Here is a 23,002-nt window from a genome sequence, read left to right as displayed (position 1 = left end):
TAAAACAAGAAGAAAAATAAGAAACAAGGAAGGATGATCGAAGTGGCGAAAAAATCAAGAGCACACATCATTTTTGTCGAGAAAGAAAATGCATTTATAGATAACGAAAGTATTGATCACTACATGACTTAGTTTTGTTACCCTTAAGGAGAACGGGAGACCGTAAGACCTCCTATCTTTTTCATTTGAGAATTAAAGAAATTCTAAAGTTGCAACTGACCAACATAGGGTATTTGGGGTACCCCATATAGGCTACCACACACAAACATTAAAGAAAGCAGATAACAGTAGAAGACTAAAGGTTAAGACACTATCCTTTAGTAATATTTCCACAGTATTGCAGCATTTCAGGGGTGTCTCACGATTGTCCCATCCTTGTGGGGTAGCCTGTATGCACCTGACCTAACGAGTTTATCGATGCAATATGGTTCTTCTCAATTTATCCCGAAAGTGCCTTCGCAGGATACCCTAATATTCTGAGTTACCCTCCTCAAGACCAACTCTCATTTCTTGAAGGATCGAGGGCGTACCCCTTTTTTTTCATATAGACCTAAAATGCGATGTTGGTACATGGTTATCCTCAATTCTGCTCTAGCCCTTTTTTCAGCCACCAAATCAAGGGTTAAAGCAATCAATGAGGTGTTCTCGGCCTCATCAAAGTATTCAATTCTATGAGAGGGTACCCCGATTTCCGCTGGGATTACTACGTCAACACCGAATGCGAGAGAGAAAGGGGTTTCCCTGGTAGAGGTGTTCTGAGTAGTTCGGTAGGCCTACAGCACCCCAGGTAGCTCGTCTACCCAAGCTCCTTTTCTTTCTTCTAGCTTCTTCTTCAGGATACCTTTGATAATCTTGTTAATGGCTTCGACCTGCCCATTAGATTGGGGTGGGTAGGTGTAGCAAACCGGTTGGCTATCCCAAGCTCCGACCAAAAACTTCAAAATTTTTTATTATCAAATTGCTTGCCGTTATCACTAATAGTTACATAAGGAATCATAAATCTACAAATGAAGTTATTCCAAATGAATTCCGTGGTTTTTCTTTTTGTGATGGTTGTTAGTGGCTCAGCTTTCGCCTACTTTGTGAAATAGTCTACCGCCACGATTAGATGTTTTGCTTGCCTCTTCCCGGTAGGTAACGGGCCAAGGGGAAGATATAACTGTTAGCTTCTCTAGGGGTAGGTGGGGTACCCTGGCGAACATTTGGCACTTGTCGCAGCTTCGTACCATATTCTTAACATGTTCCCGCATGGTAGGCCAGTAGCTCATGTATCTCCCTCATGACATACTCGACCTCGTCATTTCCCAAGCATTTAAAGTAAGGAAGAGTAAACCCTCTTCTGTATAGCGTATTCTAGATCAGGCAATACCGTGTAACTTTATACTTTAGTCTTTTTACTTTACTTTTATCTAAGGGGAGGTCCCCGTCCTTAAGGTACCTTATAATAGGCTCCATCAAAGGTACCCCATTGGACAATGATCCTACTTTCAATGGTTCTAGGAGATCAACACTGGAGGCGGGTATGTGTTCTGTCATGATAGGGCCAGCTGACTGAGCTACACCAAGGGACGCCATTTTTGCCAGATTGTCGGATTCGCTGTTCTCCAGTCGGGGTACCCTTTCTACTTTAACTTCACAAAATTGGGACATCAACTCTCTGTTTTTCCCGAGGTACCCCTTCATGTTTTTCTATTTCGCTTGATATTGTGCAGTAATATGGCTTACCACCAACTGGGAGTCGCTTTTGATGTGTACCTTTTTTGCTCCCAAAGCCTTCGATATCCTCAATCTCGCTAGGATGGCCTCGTATTCGGCTTCATTGTTTGAAGCCTTAAATCCAAATTGCAAAGTATAGCATATTTTCACCTTATTCGGATCGATTATAATTACTCCCGCACCACTTCCGTGTGAATTAGAGGAACCGTCTATATATATTTTCCAGCCCTGCTCTCTTCATCGGTGGATATGGTATCTGACAGGTACCTCAGATTACCTTTACTACAGGAGTCATTGGCGAATTCCGCGATGAAATCTGCGATGACTTGAGCTTTGATTGCCGAATGAGGCTTGAAGATGATGTCGAACTCGCTTAATTCAAGGGACCATCGGAGAATCCTTCCGGACATATCTAACTTCTGGAGAATTTTCCGGAGGGGAAGGTTGGTGACGACTACAATGGTGTGAGCTTGAAAATATGTCTGAGCTTCCTTGCAGAGACAACCAATGCCAAAACGATATTCTCAGAGGTGGGGTACCTCTTTTCGGCATCAACCATAGCCTTACAAGTGTCGTAAATAGGTCATTGTACCCCATTATCATCTTCTCGGAGTAATACAGAACTAGTGGCATGCTCGGATACGACAAGATACAACAGAAGAACCACCCCCGGCTAAGATTTGGCGAGTAGTGGAGCATTGACGAGGTACCTCTTCAGTTCTTGGAAAGCTTCTTCGCAATCAGGGGTCCATTGGAGCTTCTTGTCGGCTTTCAAGGCTTTAAAAAATGGCTTACATCGGTCAGTAGCCTTGGAGATGAAACAGCTCAGGGAAGCTACCCAGCCTGCCAAGCTTTAAACCTCCTTGATGGTACGTGGCGACTTCATGTTAAGAACCATGCGAATTTTATCGGGGTTGGCCTCAATCCCCCGTTGTAGCACCATGAACCCAAGAAATTTACTCGAGGTAACCCAAAATGCACATTTTTCATGGTTGAGCCACATCTGGTGTCTTATTAAACCTATAAAGGCATCTCTACGGTGCCCCAGGTGTTCCACTGCATGCACCGATTTGGTGATCATGTCGTCTATATACACCTCCATTGTGCACCCGATTTGTTCTTTGAAAATTTTATTCACCAGAAGCTGATAAGTAGCTCCGGCATTCTTTAAACCAAACAGGATAACCTTATAATAGCATAACCCACGATTGGTGATGAAGGCCGTTTTTTCTTGATCGGGTTCGTACATTGGGATTTAGTTGTAACCGGAGAAAGTGTCCATAAAACCAAGCATCTCATGCCCTGCTGTTGCATCAACCAATTGGTCTACTCGAGGAAGAGAGAAACTATCCTTGGGGCAGGACTTGTTCAAATCAGTGAACTCCACACACATACGCTACTTTTCATTTGATTTCTTGAATAAAACAACGTTGGATACTCAATCGGGGTACACTGCTTCCCGGATAAATCTCGCTGCTAATAGGCGGTCTACCTCTTGTTCAATTGTGTCGTACCTCTCTTGGTTGAAGGTTCGACGCTTCTGTTTAACCGGTTTATGATGTGGGCTGACATTGAGTTTGTGACAGGAGAGTGAATGTGAGATACCCGAAATGTTCGAGTAGGACCAGATGAATACATCGTAGTGCTCATGTAGGAAGTTGATAAGCCTCTCTAGTTGTTCCTCCGAAAGATTGGCGCCTACTTTCACGGTCTTTGTTGGGTCGATGGCACAAATCGAGACTAAAATAAGGTCTTCAACCAGGGTACCCTGTTTTTCATTTTACAATATTTGGGGATCTAAAGGTGCCTCAAATTCACATCTGGCCTCCATATGGTCCCCGTGGGGTACTCTTGAGTCATCCGGAGCAACTGTTTCTACACCCACTGGCGAGGTTCCCAATTGCTTTGGTAGGTTGGTTACCTAAGAAGCTTTTTTTAGCACTGCTCTCCGCTGTCTAGCAAGTGCTCGCTTCGAGGGATAAAGTGTGGGCTTGCTACCACTGTGGTACCCCTTCATTAGCGGATCGGAAGCTATTTTGTAAGTGACTTTGGAGGCCACAGAGTAACATTCACGAGCTAATTGCTGGTCCTCTTAAATGGTGATAACTTCTTGGGCGGCTAGAACTTCATGGCAAGGTAGTGCATAGATACCACCGCTTTAGTTACTACTTAGAACGACCTACCCAATATAATGTTGTAGGCACCCAAGTGATCCACAATAAAAAAATCAATCATATGAACAACACGGTGAGGTACCTTACCAAGTGTAACGGGCAGTGTAATGATGCCCTTTGGGATAACCATATCTCCAGCAACCCAATAAGAGGCGTAGCATATGAGGTGATCTTTGGCGACTCAATCAATAGCTTTTGAAAATGATATCGACAGAGCTGTCGATATCTACAAGAGTTCTTGCTACTCTACCAGTAGCAACCTTCAATGTAATTACTAAGGCATCGTCATGGGGGTACGAGATACCCTCAGCGTCTTTTCTGTGAAAATGATAGGCGGGGGATGGTGGGGTACCTTCAGTGTACCACATCCATTAAAGTTGACTTCTCTGGCAATATCGGTGGTTAACGACAATGATTTACCATAGCTTTTGATGGCTCTCATGGACTAGCCAGCTAGAGTTGGTTCGCCCATGATCATCCAGACATACACGCCTTTTTTATGTCCCGGAGGAGCTTCTCATTCGGGGCCGCCATCAGCTACCCGCTTGCCCTTATCTTGTTCCATGGACTTCTGAGCCTCTCTCATGCCAGCAACAAATTCTTTGAAGTACCCGTTAAGAATCAAAGATTCAATTTCCTCACGCAAGCTAAAGCACTCAGCTGTGCTGTGACTGAAGTCCTCGTAAAACTCACAATACTTTAGACTATTTTCATGTTGGGGTACTTCTTCATGGGCTTGGGTTGATAAAAGAGGTCATTATCCTGAATCTGGCAGAAGATCTGCTTTAGGGAACGATTCAGCGGATGTTAAGATTCGTACCAAGGTCTTGGTGGTGGCTCTCGCTGCTCTGGTGGTGGCGATCTTGGAGGTTGGGGTACCCGTGAGATACCCTGAGTGTTATACCCTCGTCCTCGCGAGGCAACCCGTGGAGGGCTCCGTGTTCGGGGTACCCTCGGTATTGGGGCTTCCGTTCTCTTGGGCTTTTCCTTGTTCTTTACAACCTCGGCTTTATCTTCTTGGCGCTTCAAATGACATTTTTCATTCATCTCCACCTACTGCAATGCCTGGGGATAGGCTTTCCAATACGAAAGTAGGCGCTTCTTTTGGAAAGAACGTCATAATTTGCCCAACTGTAACTTTTTCTCAAAATGGGTCAGTGTGTGTTGGTTTCCAAACGCAACACCTCTTGGTGGAAACGGCCTACATACTCCGCTAAAGGTTGGCTTCCCCTTGCTTGATAAAGGCAAGTTTGGAGGTTGCCCTATCTTGAGTGGAAGCATAGGAAAACTCTTTAGTAAATTTGGATAACAATTGGTATAGAGAATATACATTACCCGCCTTCAAAGACAGAAACTATGACTTTGCAGGGTCCGTGAGTGTGTGTGTATGTAAACATCCTACACATGGCATTCTCATCTAAACCCTTAATAAGCATTTGGTCGCGGTATAGCTCAGCATGCTCCGCGAAATCAGTGGTATCCGAGTACTGGGGTATCTGAGGTATGGTGAACGCTTCGGGAAGAGCTATCATTTAAATATCCATAGTGAATGGCGATTGGTAGGTCATTGGTGTTGGAGCACTTGTGATGTTTTGCTTTTCTGAGAGGAGTTTCACTTAGGCTTCTAGGTTCTCCATTTTTTCCACAAGTTCGACAGGTACTGTTGGTATATAAATACTAATGTTATTGGTGTCAATGTGCAAGTGTACACAATAAGTAATAAAGTGATGAGTATTCAAGATCGTCTCCACAGGGATTGATGTTATTAGACTTGCTACAGCAATCTTAACAGTGAAGATTTTGTGCTAAAATAAAATAAACAATTAATGAAACTAATGTACTAATTAAAATAAAAACCCAATAAATAAATGCAACAAAATAAACTATCACGTCAAGCTCAAGGATAAAACTAATGGGAATATATAGTAGTTGAGTGAATAAACTCTCCTAATGGTCTTGACTATTTTCTAATGGTTGATTCGGTTGCTGTAGTATTTGCTACAGCACTGGGCAGAATCCTTATGTATCCTTATCCGTCGCATGTTGGATATCTTATATCTATGTGCAACCTAACAGTGATCAGTTATTTTGCCAACATAAGATATAATATTACACGCTTAGGTTTTATTTACCCTACAAGGTGAATTTCTATGTCTAATTCATCATTAATTTTATATTAAGCATGGCCCTTTTGAAATAAGTTATACTAAATCCAGGAAACTCAATCTAAAACCAAGTATTGCTCTGATATGTTCTACTAAGATAGACCCTTTTGCGGCTCTCTCCTAACTTGTATCATTAAATGGGTGATCAACCGAAATAATAAATAAAAATAAATACTATAAAAACAAACTGCTACAGCAAACATGCAGCAACACATATATTCAGTCAATAAACCATCAAGATTGTTTATCATTCAACCACAAATAAATTTAGTTCATGGTTTGCAAAAGAAAAATAAAGAACAAAGTTTCAGCATTGAAACACATCCCCATGAATAAATAAAAAACACGAAAACAAGAGAAGAATAAGAAGGATTGAGCTACCAATTGATTTCTGTAAATTCTCCTCTTGTGCAGCTCTTAATCTCTCTCTTGAATCTTGTTTTTCTTTTGTTTCTTTGTGTTTTTCTCCTTGGGTGACGACTCTCCTTATTCCTTATGATGTGTCATTCTTTTATAATTGAAAATTAGGGTAAACAGAAGCATTGGGCGCGCATAAGTCAGATTAGGAAACTGCAGATCGCAATTCTGCAAGTATCCCGCGCAGAATTGTTCCAGGATTGCCACAGCAACGGCTACAACAATTGCACTGTTCTAGATTTGTTTTAATTCTTTTGTAGTCATGTTCTTTCCTTATTTTTGCAAGCCTATTGCATCAGCATTCCTTCCATGAATTCTAAGCTTCTGGAAACCTACAATTATGCGCACAATTTGAGCACAAATTACTTTAAATTGAGCAAAAATGATTATTTATGCAAAATGTAACAAAAATGCAATAGAAACACATCATTTACTCTCTAAATAATCTTGATTTAAGCCTAGAATTTCCATAATAACTCTCATTTCATAGAGTTATCACACCCCCAAACTTAAATCGTTACTTGTCCTCAAGTAATGACAACACTCCAACAGTTCAATCACACAACCATGCAACAAATAACTTAGCTCTGTTATCAAATTTGCAAGGATTCTTCAACCCTCAGGTCACACTCTTAATCATACAAAATTGACATAGCAGTTCAAGTTTTAGACTTAGGCTTTATTCTGTCCAAAATGTGTGTGTGCCACTTTGATCAAATTCCAGAGGTGCTACAGCATTACAGAGACATTGCATATAATTCAAAGGTAGAACACAAATATATTCATATATGGGGGAGCAGAATTCACAAATAAACTCAAACTGTGCCACAACAAACATAATTATTATTTTTTTAATTAAATTTTTCAATGCAACATTGAGCTTTCATGTGAATGTCTATCACTTGTAATGACGACACCCAATTACTTACTCAAAGTACATGTCAGAGTCGCTGCAGCAACACATTCAGGATGTTATATCTAGGTCTTACCTTTGGACGGCTTTAACTCAAGGCTGAACATGGGGTTCATGAATAGACCAGGTTACTCAGTATCCTAGGCAACAGACCTCTTTATTTTTCATTCCTTCATCACCATTTTTTTTCTTACTTTTATTTATATATAATTGCTGCAACACTGCTCATAGCTCTTGTTGCCTTTGGACTCAAGTCTGCATATGGGGTGCATACTCAATACTGGTTACTCAGCAACTTAAACCATTGGAGCATAATTTATTTCAGGCACAATCCAACAAAAATGTTCCCCCAAACTTAAGATATTTTCTACTCTTTTTGTTTCCTGGTTCTGCTACAGTATTCTCATAAAACTCAACTAAAGTTGAAGTGTCGGGACAGAATTTCAACCTCCATCTATAACTATCTCTACTTGTCATTCCCATAGATACTGAATAACACTCAATTTATCTTCATTAGGTTTTTAAATCCATACATAAATATTAGATAACAGAGCTTCACACAACACATAACACAAGTATAAACACATGTATTCAGAAACACAACCCCTCCAAACTTGAGTGGTGTTGTGTCCTCACAAGCACACAAAACAACACCACATAAACCATACATGCATACACTAAATAAAAAGACATGTAGAATGAATTAGAAAATTAAAATTAAATGAAAGAAAAGTTTTGCAGAAAGAAATAAAATAAACTAGCGGGTAGAGGTACTCCTATGTTGCTGGAAACATTGCTGCATCACAGGCTGTAAAAGAGTCACTTCTTCTTTGATATACTTCTCAAATGATCCTTATCATAAAATCTGATCAATCCATTTGCTGCTACAAAAGTAAGAAATGCCTCTGTTGTTTGAGAATCTTCTGTTATATGCCATGCTGTAAGTGGTGCTGCAGCAATTCCTTCCTGCTCTTTTTGCCCACATTTTTTTTACTTGCTGCAATTTAACACAAAGATATAAAAAATAAAAAAAAATTAGATGCATACTTAAAATTTAAAAAAAAAAGATAAAGTAAATAATTTAAAAGCTAAATTCAATGCCTTAAAAACTTGAAACAACTTCCCTTATTGGGTTGTCTCCCAATTAGCGCTTGATTTTAGGTTTTTCAGCCTGACCTTTCTTGTTTCCTCAACCTAGATCCTTTAAGAATCGATCCTTCTTTAGGATGTTCACATCATCTCCCATATAGTGCTTCACTCTCGGCCCATTAACCTTGAATTCTTGTTGGTCTGGAGTGAGTTCCCTTTGTTGGATTTTTGCTCGTCAATTTTGAAGGGTTGCTTCTCTCCTAACCATGCTATGTTAGCTGCTCCACGATCTTCACCATCAAATTCTTCAAATGTTACAGCATTGATTTCTTCCTTACTGCAGCAACTGTGTAATCTCTCTGCTACAACAAAGTCCACAACACTAATAAAATTACAATATTTAATCTTATCGGGACTCTTCATGGCATCCAGCATATTGAATGTAACTTACTGGTCATTCACCCTCATGGTTAATTCTCCTTTTTGAACATCAATTAGAGTATTTCCCATGGCTAAGAAAGGTCTTCCTAGAATGATTGGCACTTCTTTGTCTGCCTCAAAGTCTAGCACAATGAAATCCACCGGAAAAATAAATTTATTCACCTTCACCAACACATCTTCAATCTTCCCTTCTGAATAGGCATGAGATCGGTCAGCAAGTTGTAGAGTCACTGTTGTTGGTCTACATTCACCAACTTCCAATTGCTTAAACACTGATAAAAGCATGAGATTGATGCTAGCCCCCAGATTACAAAGCGCTTTGCCACTGTATTCAGTGCCTATGGAGCATGGGATTGTGAAGCTTTCTAGATCCTTTATCTTCTGTGGTATCTTACTCTAAAGCATTCGGCTGCACTCTTGTGTTAGAGCAATTGTTTCAAACTCTCCAAGTCTTCTTTTCTTTATCAAGATATCCTTAAAAAATTTCGCATAGTTTGGCATTTGCTCTAGAGCTTCCACAAAAGAGATATTGATATGTAGTTGTTTCAGCACTCCCAAGATTTTGCTGAACTGCTTATCTTGTTGCTGCTTTTGAAATATTTGAGGGAATGGTGGTGGGTGCCTAAACTGCTGTGCTACAGCAGGTTGTACAGACTGCTTCTCTTTTGCCATGTTCTGAGTTGGTGCAACAGTCTCGTTATCCACATGTATTGGATCATCATTTCGGCAAATGTTGTAGCTTGACTGCTCTCATCAGTGTGCTGCGAAGTGGAGGATTGTGACTCTTTTTCACTTTGAGTTTCTTTCTGGATTGAAGTGGACTCAGCTTTTCTTTTTGGTACACCAACGGGACTATCAACATCCTTTCCAGATCTCAAGCTAATCACTTTGCAGTGCTCTTTCCCTTCTCTTCTTGGGTTCTCTGTGTTGCTGGGTAAACTACCCTGAGGTTTGTTACTTATTGCTGTAGCAAGCTGTCCAATTTGATTTTCTAAGTTTCTCAAATATACATTATGACTTTGAACAACTACTTCATTCTTCACAATATAATCTTTAATCAAATCTTCAAGGGAGCTGAGTTGATCATTGTTGATGCTTCTTTGCTCTTGATTTTGCTGATAAAATCCAGGTGGTTGAGCAGGTCTGTTCTGTCCACTGAATGCTGCAGCATGCTAATTCTGATTATTCCATGAAACGTTCGGGTGTTGTCTCCATCTAGGGTTGTAAGTGTTTGAATATGGATTGTCCTGGTTCTGTCTATTAAAGTTGCCCATATAGTTAACCGAAGCTGGATTACCAAGACAATTGTCAAATAAATGTCATTCTCCACAATAAACGCAAGTCATATAAGAAATTTGGTTGACAGTTGCTGGAGCAGTAGTCATAGTCTATACCATATTTGTTAATGAAGTTACTTGGGCTGACAATGCTGTCAAGGCATCTACACTATGAACTTCTGCTGTTCCTCTTGCTGCAGCTTGTCTGGTTGATGGCCACTGATAGTTATTGTTGGTTATTCTGTCAAAAATTTCATAATCCTCATTGTAAGACTTAGATAACAAGGCCCATTTGCTAAAGCGTCCACCATCAATCTAGTGCTTGGGTTGAGACCATTATAGAAAGTTTCCAACTGTATGCAGCAAGGAATACCATGATGAGGACATCTCTTGAGTAACTCATTAAATCTCTCCCATGCATCACACAAGCTTTCATCTTCAAGTTGATGGAAAAATGTGATCTCGTTCCTCAACTTTGCATTCTTGGTTGGCGGGAAGTATTTCATCAAAAATTTATGAGTCAAATCATTCCATGTAGTGATAGAATCTAGTGGTAGAGAATTCAACCATGCCCTTGCTCGATCTCTCAAAAAAAACGGGAAAAGTCTGAGTCTCAATGCTTCTTGCGATGCTCTAGCAATCTTGAAAGCATCACTTACTTCCAAAAATAACTTAAGGTGTAGAAGAGGATTTTCGGATGGCAAACTATTAAATTGCCCCACTGTTTGAAGCATCTGAAACATCATGGGTTTGAGTTCGAAATTGTCAGCTTGAACGTCGGGTGTAACTATTCTTGGATGTATGGCCTAAGGAGTCAACACTGCGTAGTCTCGAATGGCTCTATCTCTATCGTTCGCCATGTGAATAATATTGTTGTTCCCTGGTTGTCTTTGAACACATTGTCCATTCAGACTTTCATGTACATTGACTGGTTGTATCTCCTCTCTACGGTTCAAGTTTCTCAAATCTTACAAATCATCAATTGCTACAGCAGCTTATAATTCTTGATGCTCTCTTCTCAATCTCCTTGCAGATTTTTCAATTTCTGGATCAAACTGAAATTCAACAGATTTATATTTGCGCATGCAAGAGTTTCTAGATCACATATGTCAACAAATAAACAAATCAAAATAAAATTAAAAATTAGCACCGTTAAAATTAATTTCACAAATCACAATGAACAATCAATCCCCAACAACGGCGCCAAAAACTTGTTGGTATATAAATACTAATGCTATTGGTGTCAATGTGCAAGTGTACACAACAAGTAATAAAGTGATGTGTATTCAAGATCGTCTCCACAGGGATTGATGTTATTAGACTTACTACAACAATCTTAACAGTGCAGATTTTGTGCTAAAATAAAATAAACAATTAATGAAACTAATGTATTAATTAAAATAAAAACGCAATAAATAAATGCAACAAAGTAAACCATCACGTCAAGCTCAAGGATAAAACTAATGGGAATATATAGTAGTTGAGTGAATAAACTCTCTTAATAGTCTTGACTATTTTCTAATGATTGGCTCGGTTGCTGCAGTATTTGCTACAACACTGGGCAGAATCCTTATGTATCCTCAGACGTCGCATGTTGGATATCTTATATCTATATGCAACCTAACAGTGATCAGTTGTTATGCTAACATAAGATATAGCATTACACGCTTAGGTTCTATTTACCCTACAAGGTGAATTCCTATGTCTAGTTCATCATTAATTTTAGATTAAGCATGACCCTTTTGGAATAAGTTAAACTCAATCCAAGAAACTCAATCTAAAACCAAGTATTGCTCTGATATGTTCCACTAAGATAGGCCTTTTTTGCAGCTCTTTCCTAACTTGTATCATTAAATGGGTGATCAACCGAAATAATGAATAAAAATAAATACTATAAAAATAAACTGCTACAGCAAACATGCAGCAACACATATATTCAGTCAATAAACCATCAAGATTGTTTATCACTCAACCACAAATAAATTTAGTTCATGGTTTGCAAAAGAAAAATAAAGAACAAAGTTTAAGCATTGAAACACATCCCCATGAATAAATAAAAAACACGAAAACAAGAGAAGAATAAGAAGGATTGAGCTACCAATTAATTTCCGTAAATTCTCCTCTTGTGCAGCCCTTAATCTCTCTCTTGAATCTTGTTTTTCTTTTATTTCTTTGTGTTTTTCTCCTTGGGTGACGGCTCTCCTTATTCCTTATGATGTGTCATTCTTTTATAATTGAAAATTAGGGTAAACAGAAGTCTTGGGCGCGCATAAGTCAGATTAGAAAACTGCAGATCCCAATTCTGCAAGTATCCCGCGCAGAATTGTTCAAGGATTGCCACAGCAACGCGCAGAATTGTTCAAGGATTGCCACAACAACGGCTACAGCAATTGCACTATTCCAAATTTATTTCAATTCTTTTGTAGTCATGTTCTTTCCTTATTTTTGCAAGCATATTGCATCAGCATTCCTTCCATGAATCCTAAGCTTCTGGACACCTACAATTATGCACACAATTTGAGCACAAATTACTGTAAATCGAGCAAAACTTATGAAGACTAACAAAAATGATTATTTATGCAAAATGTAACAAAAATGCAATAGAAACACATCATTTCCTCTCTAAGTGATCTTGATTTAAGCCTAGAATTTCCATAATAACTCTCATTTCATAGAGTTATCAGGTACCCTAGAGGCACCTAATGATGTCGCTGCCACTTGAGAAGCCCTTTTGGTGTTTAACTTTTCCCGGTGATCCTCGTGGGCACATTTTGCACGCCTCCTATCCTAGCTACTGCGGGAATTGCAAGAGGCAGTATATTGCTTGTCTCGGGAGCCCACGGTTTGAAACTTATAACGGGTACCCGATGGCCCATGTTTTGGCTTACTGGCCTCGGGTACCTCTTTTCTAACTATAGGTTGTTAGTCCGTTTGAGGTGGTGGAGTATCTAGCATCACTGGTGGAAGTGAACTTTTAGGTACCCGAGATCCAACCGGCCTAAGTATTGCACGACCAAGATTCTCGAAACGCCTATGAGAGATGGGTTCCTTATCTTGGCGAATACCAGTCGATTGTTTGACAACTTTGCCCTTGGCGAGACAAGTTACTCTCCTTGCGGGATCACTACCTTCACCACTGTTGACATCTCCTATCCTTATAGGATCTGCCATTAAACCCTCGAAGGGTAGGTCGAGTGCCATGTATTGGAACACACTTAATAACTAGTTTGATAACCACGGTGGAGGCTTTTTGTGCATCTGCCCACAGATGGCGCCAATTGTTTTCGATAAATTTTGGGGGTAGAAAAAGACAAATCTATCTAGGATAATGAATTTGTATTTTTTAGGGGAAACGGGGTACCTCACTGGTTTGTTGTGTGTAGTGTTTCTGAATTCGAAAGAGGTGAGAAGGGGATAGGGAAGTGGTAACAATGGTAAAAGGTTTGAACTAAGAAAAATAGCCTTCGAAACGAGCTTCACTCCTGTAAAATAATGAAATAGAGGTTAGAGGTGAAGCCAGGGTACCCCAGCATTCACACTCCAACGGTCAAGTTAGCAAACTCAATCTTTTTAATGGTAAAGAGAGCTTGCTAGCCCTTTGTAAATTAAGGTTTAAGGTTGAAGAAAGCTTATTTTGTGGAGTGTGAGTGAATGAGAACATGATGGAGAATAAAACCTAGACACCTTTATATGGAGTACTTCAGCTGCCACGTGGCATATCCCTTTTGGCTATGAGCTATCCCTTTATTGGTCTTTTACGTCTTTTTACCTTTTTATGATTTTTGAGCCATTATGTGCATGCTTGGGAATCAAGATAGCGTTCGCTGCATATCTCATCTTTTGGAAACGTGGTGCGTGCTGGAGAGTGGTCCAGGGTACCTCTACAGTGGCTGTCGAGTAGGCGGCTGAGGACCACTACCTTGGGACAGTGTCCTTCACTTTTGGCAGGGTGGCAGGTGGTTGTCCCCCCTTTTTTAGTACAACATTTTGATATTTAATTCTAACAAAATCAAATATTATCCTTCAAGATATGGAGATATTGCCCATGGCGGACATTTTCAAAGTGTTCTCCTAAATCGGATCTGTAGGGTACCTCCAGTTATATGGGGTATCTCGATCTATGCGGGGTACCTCACATCATGCTGGGTACTTTGATCTATGCGGGGTACCTCGAATCATGGCGGGTACCTCGAATGGTACTGGAGTTATTCCGTTCGTCGACACATGGTTGTTTGCTACCTTTCCTATTTTCCCCCCAAACAGATAGGTAAATGCACTAATAGAGTATAAGCACATGGTTGGGACTGCCTCAATTCCAATCCCCATCATGTAATTCAACTTAATTTTCTCTAATCGCTTTCTCCTCTCATATTTATTTTCCTAGAAGCCAAACAGACAAGTTACATACACTACCGAGAAAAAAAATTAAAAAAAAGGGAAAATGCCCATTTGGCCAACCCACAATCATGAGCTTCTTCCCAACATGTCATCTTTGTTAACAATGATGCTCATCACAAACTTTAACAGCTGGATAATGTTGTTCGCGGAGGTGTTGGGCTCTGAATATGCAGGCATAGCAACCCTTGCTCCAACCTTAGTCTTGGTCTGGGGATTCAGCATCAGAATCGAATCAGCTTCTTCGATCTTTTACTGGGCACAATACGCAATAGCATTATCTCATGTCTGCACACAAAGCAGGCGGGCCGGCGTTCTACTCTCTTTAAGCATCAATGTGTATTATTTTCTTCTCTCGATTTACATACCTTTGTTGCTCAACTTCTTTCGTGGTGCTTTTCGTAGTGCAGATTTGGGTCCTGCACATTGTTTCTTGATTGGAAAATGTTGTTGCAATGTTATGGATTTATCATGAGGTTATAACTGCTGCCGTCCGTCGAGGGCACGGACTGTCTGTTGATGGCTTGATTATGACATTGGCAACGATTGTTTTGTTGGTGGATAATTATGTGATCATGGGTGAGGTTGCGTTCTGGCAAACGAAAAAAACCAGACGGGACGATATGCTTAATTAGAAGAAGCTGCCTTGTTGCTTACGGTACTGGATCTATCCATGCATTCGGCACCTTAACATCCTTGTTACTTATCTTTAAGATTAGAGAGGTTTAATTAAACATCTTTAATTTGTTGCACTTGTCTTTCTTTAGAGGTAGTTGTTAAGAAACTTTAAATTAGCTTCTTATTTTGGTTATTTTGCTTTGCAAATGATGATATTAGCCCTTATTATAATCAACTTCATTTTAATTCATATATATGCCTTTTGAACCTCTCTAATTTCATTCTTAATTCTAGTTTTCTTCATGCTTATATTCTTGGAAAAATAATTGTATTTTTTTGGTTTTCCAAACGATGGGCATAAGTTTGTTAAATGGCTAGAATATTAACAGCAGTAATTAAGCGTCGCTAAGCAAGTTTTCTTTTTTCCCTTTTTCAAAAAGATAGGAAGTGAGAATATCCAAATAACAAAGATAGCTAGTCCTAGGGAACAAAAGCAACATATGAGGAGCTTGCTTGTATTAGGTAGTGGGAACAAGTTGAAAGCTCTTGCTGCTCAAAAAAGTGTTAATGTTATCACAAATGTTTTAAGTAAGCATTCTTGCATAATTTCTCTTCCATCCTTTTACTAATCTGCCCATACTAGCCCTTAAGCTGTTCTAGGAGCCATTTTAATAAATGCCTTAATTTTTATTTTCAATTCAATCGAATCTGCAATTCTTCAAATGCAGTCTACTTAATAGTCTGTTGCATTCTCTTTTCAGCAAGGCCACGCCGCTCAGATAATGCCCCAGAAAACATAACAAAAGAGGGGAAATCTATTGGATTGGTGGCCATTTCTTGAAGGATTCTTGTGATTTGCAGAGTTGTATAGGGATGAATTATCTGGAAGAGAATACTAGTTAACAGTTAGCTCACATATACAGAGGCAAAAGGCAGCCTTTTTGGTCATTTTTCTATAGAATTTGTGTAATCAGTTTACCCTCTAACCTAATTTTCGAGTAATTATATACATAATTCAATTGGGGTTGGTAGCCCACTGCTATAATGTCATTATGGAAATGAGATTTATATTATCAAGATGAGTCCGACTATGTTGGAACTACTCCATGGTAGAACACTCATTTATAATCATACAATTAAACTTATAACGTACTTTTTAATATTTATCACTTTACATGTGTGGTTGTGACTTACGTTTTTCCTTAGAATCGCTCTAACATAACCATGATCTATCAAGATACGTTAGAATTAAAGTCATGCATTTGATCAAGTAGTTTTCAAACAGTTTGGAGAGATATGAGGTTAAATAAATCGATTTAACTTTTGTAGGACCTCCTAAAATTAAAAAAAAATAAAAAAATAGATTTTTTTTTTCAATGAAACTTGGCTAGCGAGGTAATTTTATTGAAAACTAAAAATAATTTATGCCTAGTTAGGGAAGACATAGTAAACCTTACCCCTCAAAATAGTTAGACAGCTACAATAGCAAAAGGAAAGCTAAAATATATATAATAAATCTCTTATTATAAATCATCCCACAAATAAATATAAATAGAGCATTCTAATTAATCCTAGGTTTGCCAAACATTATTGTTTGCAACAGAGAAACTTGAATTCTTTGAATAATATTAATATATATCAAGAGGCGTTTAATTTTGACAGAGTGATTGGTTGCAAATATTAACATACAATCAACATAGAAGTGTTCTGTGTTTAATGCATATATGAAGCGAAAACCGAGAAATTTGAATTTACATTTTGTTTTACATTCTTTTGTTCAACTTTTCATCAACTTGACTCAATTTTATTGAAGTTTGAGAATGACGTAAAATCGTTTAATTATTTATGTGCTATTATCAAACAACAATGCAATACATAGCTGGAAATCTAACCAACAAACATGACTTCTATTTGGGTAGTACAAGGGTTTCCACGTAATTTTTGCTCATTAGAAGTCTCTGAAACAAAAGAGATGGTAGAACGAAGGCTTTCCAACATCAAACCAAAACAATTGATTTTCCAAAGCTTGATTGCACGTGTGACACGCGTACTTACATAATCATGATAAAAACGGCATGCTTCCTTCATTGTTTAAACCTTAAATGGTAATGGGGAGACGAAAAGAGGAGATCGTAATCTTTGTACCCATTCTTAATATTCTACGTACGTCCTTGTTCCCGTCAAAATTGCTTGAGGGATCTCCATCCCTTATCTGAAAAATAACAAGAGATCTCTAAGGGTCCATAATCCCCAAATAACTGATGTTTTTTTAGTTTTTGCACTTCATTTAATCATATTAACCTAAATAGGTCATATTGCACTTAATTTAATCATATAAAATAAAAAAGAGAATGATCATAAAAAGGTCATATTTCATTCTACTCCATCAAACTTTTGGTATATACAATACTCAAATAATGATTTTGAAAACAAAATTCAAATAATGTAATTCTTTTACAATATTGACGTGAGTGTTGTCCATGAGCAATGATATCTCTTGGTCGATTATAGCGCAATGAAGCTACGTGTGGGGCTACGAGTTGACGTAGCAATGAGTTAGGCTACTCGGCCACCAACAATGCAATGTACTAGTGACCTATGATGAGATGAGGACAAGCTGGATACTAGTTATGGCACAAATAATTTGGAAGGGATGTGTAATGCTGTGAGAGAGTGACTTAGAATTTGATTTGTGAATTGTAGGCATGTGCGATTATTGATTTTGGGCTGTAGTTAAGTCTAAATTACAATTAATTTTTTATATTAACTAATACTTATATTATTTGTATAAGCATTTTCATATTTGTTACTTACACTAATATCTAATATTTTACAATTTAAAATTTAGTATTTATTCACTAATAATTCTAGGAAAATAAATTAAAAATTAAAAATTAGAATAGGAAATGGGGAAATAGGAAAGGGTGGACCCTTCCCTAGATATGAAATTAGATATAAAAAAAATTATCTTCGTTCTTTCTCTGAATAAGAAATTGGGTATCAAATTATCTTCATACCCTCCTCAAATGGGGAAAATTCCCAAGGCCCCATCCCTATAGGGGTTTTTACTATTCTTTGTTTAAGGTAGCATTTGTTTTTTTATCTGAAATCTAAATGTTTCTGAATTTTTCTAATGTTTGAATGAATTTAAATATGAATATTTAAATGACATGTTTTTTTAATACTAAATATAAGCAACATCTTTTTATTTTTATAAATAAAAAAACTTAAACATAATTCTTTGACATTTATATCCTTGCAAACCAAAACAAAAAAGATTAGATTTTATAACTTAAGAAATAAATATATTTTATACAAATATTTTTGAAATATAATATTTTCTTCTCTTTAAACTTTTTTCTATTCAAATAAAAGTAAAAAAAAATTATTTTTTCTATTCCGATAAAAACATATATAAATCAGACATAAGTTATAAAAAATAAATAATTTTTTAAAAAAATATATCTAAAATTAATAAAATTTCAAATTTCATACATTAAATAAAAATATGTTAAGTTTAAAAACATGTTACTTGCACATTACATTTATAAATAGGATCCAGCTACGTTAGAGCTTCACGGTAGCAACTCCGACATAACCGTGGCCTTACAAAGAATAGCTGTCGTACCGTCCAATATCTTTACTTAACCAGCATGAAAGATAATGACTTTGCAATTTCTCGATTATCTCGTAAATAACTTGTCATACTCAGTCTAGTGCCCTCATTTGAGCTTCATTCTTAAACAAAACATGAAAGATACATGGAGTCCATGAGCAAACCATGCATAATGTTGGCGTTTTCCGACTTTAGGAGGTGGGGGGGAGAAAAAAAAAAAAGGAAAAGCCATCTACTACAATTAATACATAATTTTACATCGACGTTGATGTTTCTTCTCAATTTCTTGATGTTTCTTCTCAGTTTCTTCTTTTCATTTGCCTTTGCTCACTAGTCCACACTTTCTAATCCTTAACCACTAAGCTCTCTTGAATCTATAATTTATACATACCCCACTCAATTTTATTTAATTGTCTCCTTGATCGTGATTAGGATTTGACTAAATGAAATCTCGGGCTGTCACTTCATTTTGATACTCTCGTCTTTATCCTTCTATGGAGCTGACCTGCTGCGGGCCAGTGTTCGGTGGGCCACTTCGCCCTGCTGGGCAAATAGCTTTCTGATTTTATTATAATAATCTGAGATATCTGATCTTTCTTCCTGGTATTGTTGACCATCGTGTAATGTGCTTTTTTTATAAAAAAAAAAAACCATTGAAACTTTGAAATAAGGCGCCATGTTTTACTTTTTGGTATTAATCGTGCTCGGATTTATTGCTATTAAGATCCCACCATTTCAAATATTGATGGCTCTTAATTATTTGCTAGTTGATGACCAATTCAAACTATGAAACAATTTCTGATATAAATATTTTTCTTAAAATTAATAAGAATAATTTGTTAACTAAAACAACAACATATTTCCGCTAACTATAAGTTTATAACAACACGTAGCGATTATTGCATAATTACCCAGCAAGTTGACAATTTCCACGCGATCACTAGTAACTACTGATTCATGAGTCAAGTCTAAGGGGGCATTGAGGGCACTCGAATCAAGTGAGTATTTCTTTCTTTCCTCCATCTCCCTTTAAAAACTTGGCGTTGTTAAGACCGGTCTTAAGTTTGCGTTAGGGTATGACTGTGGTGGAACCATGCATGCATGCATGTTTTAAAAATATATATCTTAGACCTTTTTTATGGTATACTAAATTTTATGATTTAAATTTAACTATTATAATCTCCATTTTAATGCCTCTTCAATTTTATAAATTTTATGCTATAACCTAGTCAATTTTTTAATTCCTCTATCCTGACTCCGGTTAAATTGAAGTCTTGGTTCCGCCCTCGGCATTTGTTTAGCTTTTTACTTTTTAGCACGAAAAGATGAATTTGATAGTTTTTTTCACTCCACGATTCAACAACACACGCCGCTATGTTTTGACTTTTGGGTTTTATGAAAATTGTTTAAAGCGGGTTAGGTCCCATGAACTTGGTTATCGGTCATGGCCCAAGACTTGTTATTTTCATTGATTGTTAATATATACTAATTAATAAACGATGTTGTTGCCTAGTTACTATCAGAGTTTTGATTGTTTTTGGTGAATTATTACAATGGCTTAGCACCAGTTATGAGATTGCGGTGGCTGATAGGCTACTAGAAATAAGTTGCTGACTAAGTAGTTTCGTGTTTAATTTACTGTATTGTTGTAGTTGCTATAAGATTGAAAAGTAAAATATATGCAATTGTTAAATTTTATTGTGAAACGGTTGGTTTATTATATAACGATTAAAATAAATGTCAGTTTAAATTGTCTTTTATTTATATATTATGATTTATTTAAAAATAAGACATAATTGTTATTTTGTTAAAATATTAATATTATAATAACTTTAAAAAGTTGTGATGACTTGTCTAATAAGTTGCTTATAAAAAAGATAAGAAATCAAAACAGGAAAAGTTTTTGTGCAATCTCATATATACTTTTAAAAGCTGTTGTTAAAATAGAGAAACTTTTGAAACGAGCAGTTTTTAGAAAATTTACCAAATATCATTTTTGTCAAAACTTATCAAATAAGCTACTTATAGCGCTCATCCTCAATCTCAAAGAAACCCTTAGAGTAGTTGAACTGAAAAGCCAATATACTATATACAAAGATTAAAATACATATTGAAAATAATTAAATATAGAATTCTAATAAATATAGTTTTTGTACCTATATTTTTTAGGTGGTCGGCATCATTTTTTTGCGATCCTCAAATGTCTCCCCATAGAAAATGACATTTTGTATTTACTATACCAAATTTGGGTATACTTGAAAAATGGTATAATACTATAATAATACAAAAATATTTATGTAACCATTTATGAAACTAAGTGTTGTATGGTCATTTAAACAAATCTTAAAATTATTTTTTGGGTAGAAAGTGACAATTTTTGTTCAAGATTGGAACATGATAAATTGCAAGCGTCCATCTCCGCATAAAAAGAGTAATGTTATATATTTTAAATTTTTTATGCCAAAAATTATCACAATTGATGTAATATTCATTAATTTATTGGTGAGATAATACAATTAATTCAATTAGATTATAAAGAATTATTAATTACTTAATAAATGACACATCGTTTGAGATAAAATATGTAATATTTTTCCAGAACCCCGGCATCACCTAAATCGACCTGATTATACAGTCTTTCTCCATTGGGTGAGAGAAATTATGATGATCAAGAGAACAATGATTAAGTAAAATTGTAATCAGCTGCCAACTTCAGAATATTAACTACAGTTCTGCTCTGATTTTATTTGCAGCCAATTTCGGACAAGCTTTTAGAATATTAAATACATTTCCAGCCTTATTTTCTTTGTAGTCAATTTAGGCCATACACGTAGTAGGATAATAAGGATCCAAGTCAGTTAAGGCATTCATATTGTACCTGTTAGATGGTAAAAAAGTCAACAAAATCTATCCGTCCTAAACTATGGGTTAAGGTCGGCGCAATGAAATTTTAGGTCTTAGGCAAAAATTTTATTTAAAAGAAGTTAACATGAGATTGGTTGAAAATTTTATGATAAATATGTATGATTAATTTTTTTCATATATAAACCGTTAACAGATTTTCTGCATAATAATTTTTAATTACCTTGATTTTTTTTTTTTAAGTAGAAATCATCAAACAACCTTATTTGGTGGAAATTTAACTTTCAAAATAGAGAATAATCCTTAACTAAATCTCCGTGAGGTCTAAGTTCGATCAAAGATTTAATGTTAAATAATTAAAAATATTAAAATCCTGCACCTTAAACAAGAAAATAAAGAAAAACTAATTTTTTTAGTGGAACTACATGTTAAGATGGGGCCTAACGTTTAGGTGAGCAAATATAATTATTCAGTTTTTTTTAATTTTTAAATAATAAAATAAACCTTAATTAGGATCTTATTAGGTAAGTATACTAAGATACGCCTTGACTTTAGCAGAGATCTGATTGTGACACCCTTAGGGCACTAGTCACAACCAAACGACAGTGTACAATCGATTTTCAGTCTGGTCAGGATTATGAAACTCTCTTAGAATAATTGTAAGTTAAAAGACAACCGTTGAGACAATGGCGCACAAAAATAGTTAAAATTTTAATTGAGTTGGGGAGGGGGCCGCGCGAACGCAGGCCCCCACTGCCACAAATTATGACGTAGGCTCAACCACTTTGGGTTGACCTTAGGCGGGTGCACCTCCCAAGTGCAATGGAGGCCACCAACCTAGGCCATGGGCCTTCATGATCGCCCATTGACCCCGTCCAGGTAAGTATGTCCTTCAGTTGCTTGGCGCTCATTATTTATATCTTTTGTCATAGCTGCCTTTTGTATCGCTTCGATGTGGGATACATTAGTTTTTTCATTAACCAAAGCATAGCCATAAATAGATCTCTTTGACAGACACTATCAAATTGAGGATATGCGTGAATACCTGACAGACTATGTGATTGCAGCGTTAAACATCCGACATATCCCATGTTTCAAGTACTTTCTTGATTTTGAGGACCTGCTGCCGTTAAAGTATTATAACCCCAATATATTATAACCCCAGTATCTGTCTCATTAAGCTCTGTATTTTCAAGTACTTAACAAGTTACACTACGTATTCTATATTTTGTCATCTTCTTAAACGAAAAAAGCAGAATATTTTGTCACAAGAACACCACAAAAGCTTGATTCTGCCTTATTGATCATTCTATATCGTG

At 36.9% G+C, this 23,002-nt stretch overlaps 1 protein-coding gene and 2 non-coding genes across 5 annotated transcripts in view; 2 read left to right on the top strand and 1 right to left on the bottom strand.

Moving 5' to 3' along the window:
• Window positions 1-23,002, top strand: part of LOC102623528 (cysteine-rich receptor-like protein kinase 44) — a 111,491-nt gene that overhangs the window by 63,344 nt on the left and 25,145 nt on the right. The window lies entirely within an intron of this gene.
• LOC112497807 (small nucleolar RNA R71) lies at window positions 10,562-10,668 on the top strand. The gene has a single exon (XR_003064789.2). It is a non-coding gene; the product is annotated as a small nucleolar RNA R71 (small nucleolar RNA).
• On the bottom strand, window positions 22,409-22,570 carry LOC112497829 (U1 spliceosomal RNA). The gene has a single exon (XR_003064812.2). It is a non-coding gene; the product is annotated as a U1 spliceosomal RNA (small nuclear RNA).

This window comes from Citrus sinensis, chromosome 5 (genome assembly GCF_022201045.2).
Source record: "Citrus sinensis cultivar Valencia sweet orange chromosome 5, DVS_A1.0, whole genome shotgun sequence".
In the NCBI taxonomy this organism is placed as follows: Eukaryota; Viridiplantae; Streptophyta; class Magnoliopsida; order Sapindales; family Rutaceae; genus Citrus; species Citrus sinensis.
Note: the sequence above shows the minus strand (reverse complement) of the source record. Positions and strands in the feature narration are given on the sequence as shown.